General features: G+C 41.2%; 1 pseudogene; it reads left to right on the forward strand.

The window, feature by feature from the left end:
* Positions 1-17939, forward strand: part of LOC101091548 — a 55264-nt pseudogene that overhangs the window by 9682 nt on the left and 27643 nt on the right.

A 17939-nucleotide genomic window follows, 5' to 3' on the forward strand; every position in this document is an offset into this window, starting at 1 on the left:
TTGCTTGCTCTCGTTCTCGCTCAAGACTAAATAAATAAAGTTAAAACTAAATAAATAAAAATAATAAATAAAGATGTTCTACTGATTACATCTAAGAAACTGGAGTTGCAAAATATGAAAACATCCGAATCTCTCGATAATGGAATGGACCTTGGAAAACAAAAGAAATACACAAACACCAAGGAAAAAGTGTTGATGAGAGTGATTATTCATGGATATAAAATGGCCATATCATGTATTTGATTACAAAAAAAAAAAGAGAGAGAGGAAAAAGGCAATTTATTGATCTGGGTGAACATACCACAACCTCGTGTAGAGCTGAGATGAGCTTTTCATTTACCCAGGCTTACTCTGCTGCTGCTAAAGGTTGGGGTTTCCTGTTGACAAATCAAGTGTAGATTTGGTGACAAATTTGTTCTGTTCATCAGAAGTTCTTCCACTGTGAATTGTCTACTTCTTGGTTTTCACTGATACATCAGGCATCGATAAAATGTAATAACCAGAACATAGCCTTAATTTGATATTACTTGATTTTGAAAATCAAAATAGCTTTATATTTTGTTTTTATTTTTTTAATGTTTATTTATTTTTTAGAGAGAGTGAGAGAGAGAGACAGAGCACAAGCAGGGGAGGGGCAGAGAGAGAGGGAGACACAGAATCTGAAGCAGGCTCCAGGCTCTGAGCTGTCAGCACAGACCCTGATGCAGGGCTCGAACTCGCTAACCACAAGATGATGCCCTGAGCTGAAGTCAGATGCTCAACCAACTGAGCCACCCAGAAGCCCCTGAAAATGGCTTTATATTTTGACAGCCATCACTATTCAGTCTTTGAAATACAATGATGGGGTTTTCTATTTTGAAGAAAATTTAGAAATGATTTAATACAGCTTCCAGGTTTCTTTTTCCTTTTTTTTAAGATTTCATGATATGGGAGTTTCTTTTTAATGAAAATTTTCAAACAGAAAATAATCAGAATAAACAGAATAATCAGAAAGAGAAAAAATAGGATAATAAATCCCATATACCTAGCACCTGGGTGAGCAATGATCAAGATTAGCCTGCACACATTGCCCCCCACCTTAGCTTTTGCAAATTATTTGAAAGTAAACTTCAGCCACCATGGCATTCCATTCCTATGCATTTCAGCAAGCATGTCTAAAACATATGGACATTTTCTTACCCAGCCATAATGCCATTATCAAACCTAACAAAATTAATGATTACTTGGTACATTCAATTCCCAGTTGAGATTCTAATTGCATCGACTTTCTCAGAGAAGTCTTTTATCAGATCAGAATGCAGACAATGACTTTTTATCATTTGGCTGTTTGGCGTTTTATAAAGTCTCCTTTAATTTTGAGATCAATTCATCCTTCCATCCTCCCCCCAACTCCACTCCATTTTGTTGGTAGTGGTGGTGGTGACGCCATCAATTTGTTGATAAGATCAGCTCAATGGGCTTCTCCATTTTACTTTCTGTTGAAGAGATGCAGGCTTAAATAATGAATCCCCCCAGAAGAGGTAGTGAATCAATACAGAGTGGAATCTCCTAATCCCATTCTATCACACCTTCCCCATATACCATGTTGCTATCCCACAGTTTTACACCATCTCTGTCTTTAGCGTTCTGGTGGTTCAGAAAACATTAGAAACGTTTTTAAACTCTACTTCTGCCACGTTTGCTGACATTTAAAATCCCCAGTATTTTCCAAAAGTTAGTCAGGACTTAGAATTTGCAGCTTGCTTTTCCCTAAGGCCTGGCCCATTAAAGTTACTCTATAACTGTTACTTTCTGAAAAAATGCCAAAACTAATTCAGAGACTCAGGTTGTCCAAAAAACAAAACAAAACAAAAAATCTCATAGCGGACCAATGAAAAGTGCTACTGCTTTCACTGGGAATGGGAAGCAAAACTACTCCAACAAAATTGCACAGACACACAGACCAAAAAGTAGACTCAAGCACTAAAGACGTAGAAAACCTCAAAAACAAATTGACTTACTATAGCCTATTTTCGTCAAGCAGGGATATATTTTTCTGTTGATGATATGATTAGGACGTGAAATAAAGTGTGGTCATCGACACTTTATATGTTACCAAGAAGCATGGAGGTAGAGGGGACATGGTGGAATTGAGAGCAGAAAAAAACTCCTCACTCATTTCTTACAGCCTCCAGAGAAGATGAAAAGAAAAAACAAAAACTTAAATCCATTTCAGCAGCTCTGGCTTTGTCCTTTTTAACAAGTCAACCAACAAATCATTTCTTTAAAGCCAGTTTTAGCTATTACAGACTTTTATTTGCATATGCTCCATGCATTCTTCCTGTGTTCTAGAATTCTGATTAGGAATTGTTGCTTTCAACCACCACAACTTCCTCACATAAAAATGAAAAATTCTTGGCTACATTTTCCCCTCCTTCCTTATTAGGCTGTTAAAACAGGGGTCACCCACCACTTTGTGGGGTTTATTTCAATCCTTAAATATATCTGAAGAGATTTCAAAATATTACTTGTTACAGTGGAATAGATTCTGCATGGTTGCTGCTGAGTCTTTTTTTTTTTTTTTTAGAAAGAAGGAGGAAAAAACCACATTGTTTTGAAAAAACATGTTTTTAAAATAATTTTATAGATTGCAGATTTTGTAAATGATCATGTTAATTGTTGGAAGGGGGTTCCCAACCTTGTTAATGTCCCCTTAGCATTAGGCTTTTGTTCCCCAGCGTTGAATATGTCATTTTCTCCCACAGACTGCATTTCTAGGGGTATAATTGCTGTCTCCATGTAAAAGACAACTCATGTGCATAAATTTCCACTCACTGAAACAAGACTCTGCCTCCCCTAATTTTAATGCAGATGTGATCCAGGGGGTAGAGTTACACTTACTTCCCCAAGCAAAATGAAACAGATTACACATTAAATATTGTCTTTGGAACCAGGTGCACAGAAACAACCAATTACCTAGACAGCTCATCAAGTCCTGATATGTTTACCACATTGTTTTTTGTTTTCTCTTTAAACATTTGGTGAATTATTCTGAGGCTTTCATTTCTCTATAATGAACAGAATATGCTTATTAATAAAGGTCCCTTTTGTGTGATTCATTACAGTTGACTCACAAAAGCCTTTAAAACCATGTCTGAAAGTTTCTGAACTGAACTTGAGTTCCCGTGAAGACAAAGCCTTATTGCTACAAAGAGGCTACTGCTTCTGGTTCATCTTCTTTCCTAAATAATGGATATCCAAAAATCACTTAAAGGAGAAGGGACGTGAATTTGTGAAAAAGAGACGGAGGGAGGGTGCTTCTGTTCCCCCATTAGATATTTGGAATTGTTCATACTTAAATAACAGTATCCATATTATCAGGTTTTGGTCACTGCTCATTATAGCCTCTTGAATTTTGTGCATATCATTACTTCTTTGGGATTTTTAATTAATTGAAAATGCTGATGAATTCAAGAGCTCTTTCAAGACTCGTTCCTGTTATTCCAAGAGACTTTTACCACTTCCTGAGGAGGGACTGTTTTAGATTTCCACAAAGTCATTAACCTCCCAAAGAATGTGAAGAATAAATAGAATGGGGTGGTGCAAAGATGTAATGGGTACAAACTCTTAGGAAGGTCGAAGGCAGGGGGTCTGTGCGGGCGTGCCTGACGGTGAACAGAGGGGAGGGAGGGTTGGGCATAGGGAGGAGGAAGATGTCTTTGGAAACCCTATGGAAAGGCTTAGTGGTGAATGGCCTGGAGATCAACCATCTGCTGATGGAGTGGTTATGCACCACTGACTTACTGAGGGTATCCCAGTCTTTAAACTATGTATCCTCTGAGCTTCTGATGGAAGTTAGGGGGAGCTCTAAGCAAAGTAGGTGAAAATGTACAACAGAAAAAATTCTGCCTGTGCGTATGCAACCAGGTTGCAGAAACTGGGCATAAATTCTATGTGCTTCTTTTTAATAAAACAATGTGAGACATTTTAGAGAAGGTGAAACTTACAGGTGTGGGAATAGAAAAAAAAATGCTTGAAATATGGACAATGCTGAAAGTTACCCTCATTCATTAGGGTCAAATTGGAAGTTGGTATAAGGTCTGTGGAGGGTAATTTGACATTATATTGCAAAATTACAAATGCACCTATCCTATGATCTTGCAATTCCATTCTAGATTCCTAATTTCCTGCACATATCCTCACCCACCTGTGAAATGATGTATGTCCAAAGTTTTCATTGCAGCGTTACATGCAAAAGTAAAAGGTTGAAAACAACCTAAATGTATTTTTTTTTATTTTTTTTAATGTTTATTTATTTTTGAGACAGAGAGAGACAGAGAGTGAGCAAGGGAGGGGCAGAGAGAGAGGGAGACACAGAATCCGAAACAGGCTGCAGGTTCTGAGCTGTCAGCACAGAACCTGATGTGGGGCTTGACCCATGAACCGCGAGATCATGACCTGAGCTGAAGTCAGACACTCAACCAACTGAGCCACCCAGGCACCCCAACCACCTAAATGTTTATGGATAGGACACGGTCCCTAAATTATGATACATTCTTACAGTGGAACACCATGAAGCTTTTAAAACAAAATAACGAAGTTCTGAATGTATTGATATGATTGAGCTCCTCAATATAGTGGTTAAGTGGGAGGGGGGTGGGGAAGCAAAGTTCAGGAAATTGAATTACATGCTATCATTTGAGTTAAAAAGGAGAAATAGCCATGTATATTGGCTAGTACAACTGGACAAAAATTCTTGACGACAGTGGTGGGTGAGTGGGAATGGAAACAACAGAAAGGCAGGGAAAAGGTGTTTCACTACTTTGAACAGGAAAAAGTTCAAAGTTTAGAAGAAAAAAATTGCTAGGTCTGGAGTGAGGCAGGCCTGGTTCAGTGGACCGGTTTTAGCCCTTTCTGACTCCATAAACTTCATTTCCTTGTCTGCAAAGTAGAGAAGATAATATTACCTGTCTCATGAGGGAGCCGAAGATATTAAACGACGGTACACATAGAGTGTGGGGTGGTGTGATCCCTCGATATGGTCAGTAAGTGCAATGGGTTTCCATTACTCTTCTTATTAATACCATCTCCACCTTTCTTACAAATCACTGGGTATTTGGGGGAAAGGGTGGAAAAATCACAGTGGCAGTTAAGGCAATGATTACATTTTCATCTCCAAAGGGGTCTGCTGAAGGAATCAGTATCATCAAAACTATTCTGGGACACCTGGGAGGCTCAGCATGAGTCCTTGGCTCAGATCATGATCTCTCAGTTTGTGGGTTCGAGCCCCACATTGGGCTCTGTGCTGACAGCTCAGAGCCTGGAGCCTGCTTTGGATTCTGTGACTCCCTGTCTCTCTGCCCCTCCCCTGCTCCTGCTCTGTCTCTCTCTCTCAAAAATAAATAAACATTAACAAAATCGTTTTTAAACATTTATAGACCACTTCTCTGTACCTGGCATTCTTCTCTTCACAATTAACAAATAAGGACCCTCTCCTGGGTGTCCTATCATGCGCATCTCTTTCCAAGTTCTGAAGGAAACTGGGAACACACTTATTTGTCTGACTTGGGGCAAGTGCCTTGCTCGAGGCCAGTCAGTGATGGCCACACTGGAAATGTCAGCACTCACAGACACCACATTGTTGGAGCAGGGAAGGGAGGTGGACAAAACACAAGAGACCTCAACTGCAGACGTTTTTGTAGTATTTCTGACTTTAAAGGGGGGGATGGTGGGGAGCGGGAAGAGAGTGGGTATTCTGTGTACTACCTACATGAGTCCTGGTAGCAGCCTGCGTGGTTTTGCCCTGGGCAGACAGTGAAGGAAGATGCTGTTCCTTGCAGAAATACAGGTGTAGCTTAGAGGCTCAAATGCCGACCTATGAACTTAAGAAAGCAAAGAATGGGATTGCCAAGCAAATGGACACAACCTTGAATATATGAACTTGAGATCTCCGGGAGTCCACAAGATAAACTCTAAGTGGCCCTGAAAACCCACAAATTATAAGCAGGAGTTTGTTTATATATAAGAATATACATTTTCCTGGGGAAATCCATAAATTTCTCCAGATTCTCAAAGAGGGCTGTGATCTCAAAATGATGATAAGCCCCCACTAGGTGGATGGTGATAGTAAAAGCAGGGACCCAAGGGATATGATCCATCCAACATGGGGACCCTGAGGCTCATACAGCCAGGCTTTTCCAGGAAACCATAAAGAAAGAATTAAAGAACCACCGCTCTGCTACAGTTGCTTTCTAAGCCACCATTCTTGTACTTCTGCTTTTGTTTTTTCATCTTCACTTTCATTTTATTTAAAAAAATTTTTTTAATGTTTATTTTTGAGAGACAGAAAGAGAGAGAGAGACAGAGACAGAGTGTGAGCAGGGGAGGGGCAGAGAGGGAGGCAGAGACAGAGTGTGAGCAGGGGAGGGGCAGAGAGGGAGGGAGACAAGAATCCAAAGCAGGCTCCAGGCTCTGAGCTGTCAGCACAGAGCCTGATGCGGGGCTTGAACTCACGGACCGTGAGATCATGACCTGAGCCGAAGTCTGATGCTTCACCGACCGAGCCACCCAGGCACCCCTGCCATATTCACTTTTATTATTCCTCACTGAATGTTCTTCTTTAAATTTTTCATTTTTGAAACTTAAATGCCTACTTTAGGCTCATCCTATGAAAAAATACCTGGGAAATCATGGGTATGTTGTGCTATTTGCAGGGTTTTTTTCCCTAATGTATATTAGAAGACATTTATTTCTTTTAAAATTTAAAGATGTTTGTATAGTTTCCAAACCATTTACTGCCCATTTACACGCACAGAGGTGGGCCCGTGGCACTTTGGAAAACCCTGTTTCTAAGTATTCTAAAATTCACATCACACATTCCATTTTATAGAGAAGGAAGCTGAGGCATGAGGCAATTAACGTAACTTATTAGAGATTCTAAGCAAATGTGGAAAAACTTTAAGTCAGGTCCTGGGCAATACCGTATCTGCTAATGACTTGGCCATGCTGTCCTTCTTATTGCTCTGCAGACAGTTCAGAGAGATTTCTAAATGCTCTCGCATTTCCCCACCACCACATAAAGAGGACCAACTAGGCTAAAGTACAAACTTGATCGATTTAATACTCTGGTAATGATCCCAATAACTGAAGACTCGGGGACGGGGGGGAGCCCGTGAGTTTCTTTCTACTGAAATTCCATCTCATTTTTATTTTCTCTTAATGTTGTTTTTTGAATCCCAAGTTCCAAAACCTGTCCCCTATTATGCAGTGCAAACGAGAACAGATGGGGGAAAGTTATGTTGGAAAGGGCTTTGGAGGGCCACAGAGAAGAGAAATATGACTACTCAATGTGTCACACACCAACTTGCAGCTGCCACCAGCCCTTGCACACGATGCGAGCCGCGTATGGAACCAGCCCGCGGTGCTCAGAAGGAGCGGGCAGACTGCAGCAAGGGAGCGCAATTAGAGAACAGTCACTTTACTTGTGTTTCCTTGAAAATATGAATAAAGAGCATAGCAGCGGCACAGCCAGCAAAAGAGAAATAAATCCGAAGGCCAGCCTGAAGGATGGTTAGCAATACCCCCAAGCGTCCCAAACGTTAGCCGATAATTGGCTTTACCCCTGCCTTTTTATATCAATGAATTGCCTCCGCCTTCCTCAAAGTCACCACTCAGGTCTTCTCTGTGTCTAGGAATTACTCTTCTAGAAAGGTCATACTAGCTTACATGCCTGATGTAGCTTCCAGCAAGTGTTTTTTTTTTGTTTGTTTGTTTTGTTTTTGTTTTTTTTTTTTTGTTTTTGGTACTCACAGGGTGCTTAGGAGTTCTCTCCATATTTCCAGGGGGAGGCAGCTGATCTGGTTTCAAAGGGCACGTCTGCCAGTTACTAGCTATGAGACCTTCAGCAAGTCCCCTAACTTCTCTGAGCCTGGGACCCATCCCCTATAAGACAGAGACAGCATGACTTACTTTTGAGGGTTTTTGTACTTGAAGAGAGGTATATAAATTCCTAGTGCAAGATCATCATTCGATACACAGCAAATATTTTGCTGTGATTATCAGAAAACATAAAACATGCTTTCTCTTTTCCTTGAATTCAAAATAAAGATACAGAGAAAAAATATATCTATTTTTAATGTATGTACATACATACATACACATGTATCCCTGGGAATCTACGTTGAAAGTAAGTATAAGGTAAATGTTGTTGACATAGTTTATTCAGATGGTGACTCAGGTCATAGAGATGGTATCTGTGAACAAATCGTCATGTAACAGTTGTGTTAAGTCCCACAGGGACTTCCTCTGAAATCATGCCTGTCTTTGCAAAGTACGTACGCAAAGACTTTATGTCATAGAACATTCTTCGTCCCCAGGGCAGTTCGTAAATTACCTATGCCAAAATCTCTATGGGAGGGTATTAAAATATGGTTTCCTGGGCCCACTCCACACTATATTTTCAACTTTTTAAGCTATGGGATCCTCATTTTGAATAAAAACGATGGAGATTCCTGAGCACGCTAAGGTTGGAGAGCCACCTTCTGAAGAAATAGGAACAGTGATCATGCAAATTTTGAGTCATTTCCAGCTGCCTTTCCTCTCCCACCACCCACAGCCAGGCTCAGAAATGCAGCAATTGCTTGCGAGGCAGAGGTTTGGATCTAGTAGCTTTGGCTTCTGTTCTCTTATTTTGCGTGGTGTTTAGTTAAGGCTGGACTATTCATACTCTCTTTGTCCACAGGAGATATTAGCTTGGTTATAGTTTATCCTAAGAGGATGGCCATGCATCCCAGTTTGCCTGGGGCAGCCCTGAGTTGCCCAGCATCGTTATTAATAGCACTTCTTTGCATTATCAAAATTGTCCCAGTTTGTATGATTAATTATATCATTCATTACCTTGGAGGTCTAGAGGAACTTTGATTAGCACATGTAGGACATGAATAAGGGCTGGCAAAATGTCTAACGCTTCCTATTCACTAGTATGGGAAAGATACACTCAAATACCATCAGCAACCACAAGGAGGTATGTTGGGCTGAAGTAACGTAGGAAGGATGAAAGAAAATTATACTTTTTCAAGTTATTCCATAAATTGGTATCTAGAAAGAAGAACATGGACAAATTAGGAATTCTATACTAGTTAATGTCTCCCTTCTCACCCAAGCTGCTGAACAAGAAAGCATGGATCTTGGCCTCATATCAAGTTAGATATATCCCATTTTTCTGTTTACTGGCTGTGACCTTGGGCAAGTTATTCAACATCCCCGAACCTTACTTTACTCATGTCTGAAAAAGATAATAAGGCTTACTTTGGTTGTGAGGATTTAAAAAAACATATGTATAAAATATCTGGCACCATGGTTAGGTGCTCTGTAATGGTGATTCTGACATTATTCTTTCCATCATGGCCACGGCATTGTGGTTCCACCAAATAAACATGACTTTTAAAATAATGAGCCCTTACAAGAGGAGTCATGAGGATGCTGTGGAAATGGGAATAGATTCTAGGGTATAAAACCTTTTTCTTTCTTTTTTCTTTTTCTTTTTCTTTTACAAACCCAGTCATACTCTTTCAGATGGAAAAAAGTAAATGGGTAAAGGGAAAGAAAGAAAGAAAGAAAGAAAGAAAGAAAGAAAGAAAGAAAGAAAGAGAAAGAAAAAGAAAGGAAGGGAAGGAAGGAAGAAAAGAAAGAAGAGAGGAAAGGAAAAGAAAGAAAGGGAAGGAAGGAGGAAAAGAAGAAAGAGAGAAAGAAAGAAAGAAAGAAAGAAAGAAAGAAAGAAAGGGAATGAGGAAAGAAGGAAAGAAAAAAGAGAAACAAAGGGGGTGGGATGTGATCTCCAGCCAGCAAAATCTGTGTAGAATTTGGCCTAAGAACTTCCACAAGAGGTCCTGCAGTTTTGGGGGGTCTAGGGGGTGGGAGGCATAGTCCATCCAATGGAAATGATACTACTGTTCATCTAACTGTTGCCTTGCAGCCCCAGACTGCTGTTTGGGTGGGCGGGATGGAGAAATACTACTCTGTTAAAGCTGAGAGTTTTGAAGTGGAGACAAACACAATCTGGTAGTATTACACAGGCATTATTCACCCTGATGACTCACTCTCGTTGGCTCCCACACAGCAGAAGCAAGAGGTAACATCAGTGACCTTGAAGATGTTGGCCAAGTATAGATCCAGCCCTAAGGCCTGATTTTTCAAATGAACACACACACACACGTGTGTGTGTGTGTGTGTGTGTGTGTGTGTGTCTATGTATGTCTGTGTGTGAAGAGAGAGGGAGAGAGAAAGAGTGAAAGGATTATTCAACTAAATAATAAGTATTTACAAGGAAATAACCATCACATGAGTAGGTCTCAGCTCAATGCACTAAGAAGGTAGCTCAGTGTAGGAACATTTAAAATAAGCATTCTTACCTAGGAGTTGAATATGAATCCAGTCCCTATTCCTGGGCTCAAATCTTTCTTGTTCTTTCCATTCATCATGACTCCATGAATCCAGTTTGCTTAGAAGAATCTTTTCTATGTTCCAAACCACACACTGCTTTATGCTCACAGCCTACAAATAAAATTCAAACAGATGCAGTCCCTAGGTCTTTGACAACATGCAATGGAAAGCAGACAATAAAAAGGTGCATCAGAACATACAGATGTGCAGGCAGCTGCAAAAATGGCAAACAGAGCTATGGCTGTAGACCAGATGGTCCTTATGGTCCAGCAAAAAAATTAAAAAATCAACGTGGAACCCAGCAATGGTTTCAGGTTGGTAGAGATAGTTCTTGATTGTACATTGAAGCCTCCAAGAAAATAGAAGCCAAACCATAAAGTTATTTGAAGCTAACAAAAAAAGAGCACATTACAGGAGTTAAGCACTAAACAGCTAGAGTAGAAAGGGTTTCTAGTTATGGGAGATACCTCATGGAAAAACCAGGGGGTGATAGGGAAGCATGGCATTATAAACCTTGAAGAATATTCAACTGATCACCATGTTTGTCTGGACAAATGAGGATTGGATCGGAAGGGCTGTAAAAATGGCTTAAAAATAGACTTGGGACAACTGGCCTCATATAGCTTATTCTTGCTGTAAGTTTCCAAAGGTTTATGATTATGTTTTGAGTTATAGTTTTCCCTCAGTATTTCTACTTTAAACTTTTGCTTTTCATGGGTACATGTATGTTATAGGAAGTAAGGTACAGTTTTCATAGTTTTCATAGCTATAATTAACCAAAAAACGCTTAACGTGTTTTTGTTTTGTTTTTTTTTTGTTGTTGTTGTTGTTTTGTTTTTTTGCAATGAGCAGAACTCAACACAGCCCAAGGGAAGAGGAGACTTCATTACAAGAATATACATGTGTTTCCCAGATCCAAGAACTGGCATATGAGTGGTTCTCATAAACAACTGGAACCACACTTAAATACTCTTTTGTCTTTGCGTCTCCATCGATCTGCTTCATTCTCCCCTCTTTCTGACTCCTAACCTATTTCTGGTGCTCATGAGTATTCACAGGAAATACACCACCAAAAGGCCACAAGTTCACATTTCTTCCATTTTCAAAAAGCAGCCAGACGAAGCTTGACTCTCTTAGTCTAATTCCAAATTCCCTAGTAAGGGCTAAGTTTGGGTCAGGTACTTATTCCTGAATGAATTAACTGTGACCATAGGGTCGCCCTGCATTAACTTTGCTCCCATCATATCCATGTTTGTTTAGGTGTGAGGAGGCAGTTCCTAGAAAAGGATGGTACTATCTGGAGACAAGGTATCTGAGTATTAAGTTGCTTTGGGCTATAAGTAAGAGGCTATTTGTTATCTCGTATAACAAAAAGGAATGTCTGAAATTTGGCGAATCTGAGATTCAAGACAATTCAATCCAACCAATATTCAATAGTGCCTGGTACTGTTTTAGGTGCTGGAGACGTTTGAACAAACAAACCAGACAAAAATCTCTGTTCAGGGAGCTTATGTTCTATGATTGGTTAGTTCAGTGACTCGATAACACTAACAAGTTTCTAGACAAAGTTTGTTTTTATTGAATTCTGCCAAACCCAGCTGTCAGCGATAACCGTTTCTCACAAGAAGAATCAAACTGAAACGTACAAAGCTTTTGTAATTTACCTGAAGTCACACAACTACTAAATAAAGGAATAATGAGTCCAGATTCTTACACCCTGTGGTGGTGCCACTTCTTGCCCTGAGGCTGGAGAGGAGCCCTGCCTCCCTGAAGCACAGGGCTACCTGACACCTGCACAAAATTGGGGTCTAAGATCCAGGAAGTGATAAGGGATGGCTTCTGGAGAGGGAACTACAGTGATTTCTACAGCCTGCTGCATTGAGACTTCTTGGATCGAATGGATCTCTAAGTCTCAGGATTGACCATTTTATTTTTAGTCTGGTCAGAAGCTCTCTCAAGGTCATGGTTAGGAGATCAGGAGAGAACCTGAGGTGGCTCACACAGAATCAAGGCGACTGTGGGTCAAGGTTTCTATTTGCAAAGGCAGTGATCAGGGCAGAAGGGTTGGGGCTGATGGCCATGTCAAGAGGCAGTTTTCCTAAACCCCAGAATAAGCAGTTTGATAGGCAGAAACCATACAAAGCTGGAATTTAGAGGCTCTGGGCATCAACTTCTACAACGGAACAGCCAGAAAATTCTTTAAGTATGTTGGGCATTATTTTGGCAGAGGCTGATGAAATTGTCATCATTTGACTATAACCAAAAAGGTGCTTCTGCAGCTCAAGTTCTCAACATTGCTATAGGTGACTACTATTCGGTGGTGGGAACTACAACATTCCGGGTGGGGAGGGGAACATGAATTTAAACAGAATTTAGATAAAGTTTAATAATGTAGAAGGAAGAGGAGGGGCAGTCATAAACAATTACTTCTGTGAAATACAAACTGGAGATATAACATCTTATTTAAAGAAAACGATAATAAACCTTTACACTAAGAGACAAGGAGGAGTGCCTGGGTGGCTTAGTCTGTTAAGCCTGGGACTCTTGATTTTGGCTCAGGTCATGATCTCATGGTTACGTGAGTTCGAGCACCACGGGCTCTGTACTAACAGCACAGATCCCACCTGGGATTCTCTCTCTCTCTTTCTCTCTCTCTCTTTCTCCCCCTCTCTTTCTGCCCCTCCCCTGCTTGCATTCTCTCTCTCTGTCTCTCTCTGTCTCTCTCTCTGGAAATAAATAAATAAAACATTTAAAAAAGACAGAGACAAGGAAATCATCAAAAATGCCGATTAATACATAGAAGGGAGTTCAATTGTATTTGCAATGTTTCATTTTATGCACCGAGTGGTGGGTACATGGGTACATATTTTATTACCCATGCTTTCCTCTATTTTTTTCTGAAATCGTTCATTAAAAAATAAGTTTGTTATCATTTGCTTTTTTGGAATCTGTTGTTTGTGATTTCATGCATTGTCATTAATGAGAGAGGTGGAGAAAAGACTCAATTCTGAAGTCTTCTTCCTTCTAGAAAAAAAGATAAGACCTTGGGTCCCTGATTTTAGATCATTAGCAATATTCCTCATATCTTTGCAAGTTGTGGCATTGCCTTTCTCTCCCGGTTCCCTCCCCCCTTGCAATTTTTCCCATTGCATTTGGGAACGCAGTTACATCCTAAAATTTGCCACTGCCCCAGTTGTACCAAGGAGTGTGGGTGTAGTAGAAATTCAATATCCACCGCTATGTGTCATTGTTCCTGAGTCAACTTTGCTTTTCAAAAACACAATATGTTATTAAACAAAATCTCTCCTCTGCTCTGAACAACAGACTAGCGGTTGGGTTTTTTAATATAGATTTAAGAAAATAGTATACATGTTTAGTCCACCCAAAGGCTAATCACTTGCCAGGGTTTATTGAAAGTTGCTAGGGTGGTTCCCCCCCCCAAACCCCCCACCCCCCACACCAGTTTTTGAGTCACATAATGGCAACATTTTGCTATAAAAATGCTAACTTCTCTTCTGTTGTGCTTCTGCTGTTATTCAAAAACAGCCAAATGGATGTTATTGAAATCCGGTCCCAAAAAAGGTTGAAATTGCTCCCCAGCTGGGCCTGAGACCCTGTGTGCCAAATTTCAGCCTAAAGAGAATTCTTATATTTGAGTCACTGTGAGCAGCTGAAAATATGAGGTTTGGGGTGGAAATGCTAACAGACTCTTAACTATCATTTTGCAAACCATGTGATTATAACACAATGCAAACCTCCTCTGGAGCAAGTCTCTGGCAAAAGCAACAGAAACAAGATGTCTGGGCCCTGAAGTTCTGCCTTTACAAGCTTCTGCTGGGCCAGCAGGAAGCAGGGAAGGCTGGCGATGACATTGCCGACATTTCTGTTCTTGCTGAGGTTAAAAGATGGGTCCCATCGGTGAATTTCTGTTAGGGAACAGAAGTGTGTGCAGCTCATTCCTTTGCAGGGCTCCTTGGAATACGGGTTTATGGTCACCCTTGCTTGTTCTGGAAGTGTTATCGCCAACACAGTGCTTGGTTCCAACCAGACACGAATTGTTTGCCACCTCTAGTCCCATTGGCTTAGTCACACTTGCTCCCATTCCAACTTGGCAAAAATGCCTGCACTGCTTGGCCACTTGCTTCTGTCATCTGGCATTTAAATGTGGGCTGAATCTCTCCTCAGTAACGTCCAGGGCCACAAAGATGCTTTAGTTCCAGGCTTCAAACACATGTTCCGGGCGGCGAGTGCCCAAAAGTAGGTAGAGTTTCCATAGGCCAGTCCATTCATGGACGCTTCACGTGATGAGAGGTGATCAGAGCTTCTTGAGGACAGCCCCCAGAGTGCTGTTTCTAGAAGAGGCCTCACTTCTTCACACTTTCTGTCACACTTTCTGCAACACTCAGCCTCCTCTAGGGGCTGAGAGAGAGCTTTGTTCCCAAAAGCCCAGTCAGAATGTGGTTTATCTGTTTCTGCCACTTAACAGCCAGTCTGCTTTGGGCGAGACACTCAACTACACCGAGACTCAGTTCCTTCATCTATAAAATGGGGGTAGCACCTGCCTTCTATCCACTTGTAAGGATCATAGAATGTGAGAGTGTTTCCTAAATTGCAATGCATTATACACGTTTTTGGCAGTGTTGTTATCTCCAGAATCTCATTATAGCTGCAGAATTCTAATCTGAGTTAAAACTGTGGCTGAAGCCAACGGGAATGGATTTAAAAGATCTGCTCCTATTAGAAATAGCAGGCAGGCTACAGGGGCACTTGGCTGGCTCAGTCGGTGGAGCATGAGGCTCCTGGTCTTGGGGCTGTGGGTTCGAACCCCACATTGGGTATAGAGATTACTTGAAAATAAGATCTTTTTTAAAAAACAAAAGAGGGGCACCTGGATGGCTCAGTTGGTTAGGGGTCCGACTTCAGCTCAGGTCATGATCTCACGGTTCGTGAGTTCGAGCTCCGCATTGGGCTCTGTGCTGACAGCTCAGAGCCTGGAGCCTGCTTCGGATTCTGTGTCTCCCTCTCCCTCTGCCCCTCCCCTGTTAATGCTCTGTCTCTCTTTCCAAAAATGAATAAACATTATTTTTTTTAAACGAAAGAAATAGCAGGCCACAGGTTCTAAGAATGAATATATATTTATTGGACGTCTCCTACATGCTCAGCTCTATTAGGGGCTACAAAGGATACACAGAAAGTGAAGACATGATTCTTAACTTTGGGAAGAATATAATATAGCATGAAACACAAAGATAATTGAGTGATAAATGCGTTAGATACACTACAAGTTTGGAAGTGGCGAGAAGTAAGGAAGGCTAGGGAAATAGTGGGGGCTTCATGGACAAGGCATGTGGTAGGTCCTAAGATCCCTGCTTCAGGGAACTTGATATTGTTTTCTTTTTTTAAATGTTTTTAATGTTCATTTATTTATTTTTGAAAGAGAGAGTGAGAGAGAGAGAGAGAGAGAGAGAGAGAGCAGCCAGAAAGGAGCAGAGAAAGAGGGGGAGAGAGAATCCCAAGCCAGGCTCAAACCCACGAAACCATGAGATCATGACCTGAGCCAAAACCAAGAGTCAGATGCTTAACCAACTAAGCCACCCAGGCACCCCATCAGGGTACTTGATCTTCTACCCTGCAAGTGGTTTTACTGGGTTTGCCAGTCACAGTACCATGTGATTATAACACAATGCAAACCTTCTCTGGAGCAAGTATCTGGCTATACGTGGGCATATGCCCAGGCTCAGCTACTGTAGCATCCCACCCTTCTGGCCAGAATGATTGAACAAGGGAATGGCACTTGATCCAAAGCAGGCCAATGAACCTCCCTCCTCCCCTCCCCACCTAGATATTATAAGTGAAAGAGAGAGGGAAAAGTTCTTTCTTGTGGGTGATGCATAAGACAGAATGATGTAACTTTGGAGCTTTCTGTGGCCTTGTGTCAGCCCCTTCAGTCGAGAAAGAAATGCATAGAAAAGAGAGTAAGTCCAAGGCAGAGTGGACCTCGTAGCACTGTTTGGATCCCTGGCTTCCCTGAGACAAATTCTTCCATTCTTCTGAAGCCAGACTTCCATCTTGTGCCCACAGAAGTTTGGTTTGGATTTTCTGCCATTTGAACCAAAAGTCCTAACTCTTAGTGGGATTTGAATGATGTATTTAAAAATGGGTAGGATTTGGATATCCTCAGGGAAGAAAGCAGAGTATCCTAGGCAAGGTCCAGAGATGAGAATGAGCATGTTTGGGGAATCTGAGAAAATCAGCCTAGGTGGAGCAAAGGAAGTAAGTTGGGAATAAGCAAACAGGTGCATTTTTAAGGGAGAGGCCTGTTTTGTCAAATTAGATAAGAGTTGACGTTTGATTAGGAGGAAACAGTTTCTACAAATAAAACAAAGAAAAACTGCATGTGTTTAAAGGCAAAAATTAAAGTCTGTAGAATAAGTCTGCTTGGGCTGCCATAACCAAATACCACAGACTGGGTGGTTTAAGCAACAGACATTTACTGTCTCACAGTTGTTAAAAGTTAAAAGTTAAAAGTTCATGATCAAGGTGTCAGCAAATCTGGTTTCTGGTGAGAGCTCTCCAGCTCAAAGATGGCCATCTTCTTGCTGTGTGTTCACAGGGTCTTTCCTCTGTTGCGTGGGTGGAGAGAGAAAGCTCTGGTGTGTCTTCCTCTTCTTTTTTTTTAATGTTTATTCATTTTTTGAGAGGGAGAGAGACAGAGCATGAGTTGGGGAGGGGCAGAGAGAGAGAGGGAGACACAGAATCTGAAGCAGGCTCCAGGCTCCGAGCTGTCAGCACAAAGCCCGACATGAGGCTTGAACTCATGAACCATGAGATCATGACCTGGCCGAAGCCAGACACTTAGCCAACAGAACCACCCACGCGCCCCTCTTCCTCTTCTTATAAGAACACCAGTTGTATCAGATTCGGACCTCGTTTGACCTTAATTTCCTTCTTAAAGACTCTATCTCTAAATACAGTCACATTGGGGGTTGGGGCTTCACATATGACTTTTGAGGGGATACGATTCAGCCCATAACATCTGTCAAAACTAAGAATAGGAGATGAGGGTAATGAGACTCTCATACACTGTTAGTGGGAGAAGAAATCTGAGGAGAAAAATCAGGCAAAATCTAGTCCTGTTGAAACATGAATAACCAACACCCAGAAATTCTATTCTGAGATTTGGAGTCTTTTGCATCAGTGCACCAAGAAGTACATTCAGAAATGATTCTTACAGCATTGTTTTTAAGACACAAACGATCGGGAGTAACCCAAATATCCATCAAAAGGAACAATAAATGTTAGTGCATTCACGCAATCCCCAGCCTTATATGGCACTAGAAGTAAAAGATCCTAGAAATACATGCATCAACGTGAGTAAATCTCAAATATAATAATGATGAGGGGGAAAAAAATCAAGTTACCGGACATGTAGAGCAGTGTGATGTATCAGTGGAGTCCGGGAACTAGTTCATGTCTTTCGGGCTCATTCCTTCCCAGCTCCGGGTTCACTGACATCAGGT

Source organism: Felis catus, chromosome C1, assembly GCF_018350175.1.
Source record: "Felis catus isolate Fca126 chromosome C1, F.catus_Fca126_mat1.0, whole genome shotgun sequence".
Taxonomy (NCBI): Eukaryota; Metazoa; Chordata; class Mammalia; order Carnivora; family Felidae; genus Felis; species Felis catus.